The following is a 918-nucleotide window of genomic DNA, read 5'->3' as shown; positions in this document are numbered from 1 at the left end:
TTATTTTAATCCATTTACGTTTCCTTTAAAACAACACAAATATTAACATACATGGACTTTTACACAACACACAATCAATAATTGATTTTTAACTATAAATTGTGTCCTCTTATTTGTTTGTTTTGTTGTTTTAAGATGTGTAAATAAATACTAAATTAATACTAAATACTAAATTATTAATAAATAAATAAAAACATGGAATGAAAACTTGTGACAAAATTTTTTCGAAAGAAAAAAATCTGTTCTTATCAGTTTAATATCTGATACGTGCCCTACCCGGGCACCATATATTAAATTGATTTTTGGAACTGGGAGATGGAACAGGGGCTTGCTCCGTCCACTCCACGCATCGACCCGGTATTGCAGTACTTCTGGGAACGGTGCACCCCCAAAACTGTGTTCAATGAAAGAGATGTTTTAGTCTTGTGTGGCAGCAGGTGTTAACTCTCTGGGGTCGAGAAACGCGCCGGCGCGTTTTGCTGTTTTTTTTCCACATAGCAGCAACATAGACTTAAAATACTCCGTCATTTTTGGTCATATAAATAAAATCAACACATGATTATAAACTATAGAGGGTCTTCTTTTTTTTGTGTACACTCACATTAACATCAAAACCGTGTGCTTTTGTAAAATGAAGAAAATAAACAGGGTGTGCTTTCTGCCTCTCTGTCTCCGTTAAATTTTTTTCTGGTGCACGTCTCTAAACTTAAACAAAGCTCAGCGAATACTATTCACACAAGCACGAGCAATATATCTTTATAATCATTTAAATTTGTACTTTTAAAATATCTAATTCAAAACTAAAATAAATATTCTCTGTTTATGTAATCTATTAAAAAAGAGAGAGGTGTCAGCCGATCTCATTATCGTTCTCTCAGCTCATTATTCTGCTAATCTGACACGCCCACGGAGAGCGCG

General features: G+C 34.1%; 1 pseudogene; it reads left to right on the top strand.

Moving 5' to 3' along the window:
* The first annotated feature begins 218 nt into the window (after window positions 1–218).
* LOC143713719 (U2 spliceosomal RNA) lies at window positions 219–391 on the top strand (annotated as a pseudogene).
* The last annotated feature ends 527 nt before the right edge of the window (window positions 392–918 follow it).

Source organism: Siphateles boraxobius, unplaced genomic scaffold (assembly GCF_051911475.1).
Source record: "Siphateles boraxobius isolate OS27281-9 unplaced genomic scaffold, OSU_SipBor_1 52, whole genome shotgun sequence".
In the NCBI taxonomy this organism is placed as follows: Eukaryota; Metazoa; Chordata; class Actinopteri; order Cypriniformes; family Leuciscidae; genus Siphateles; species Siphateles boraxobius.
The sequence above is the reverse complement of the archived record's forward strand: the minus strand, read 5'-3'. Positions and strand labels throughout refer to the sequence as shown.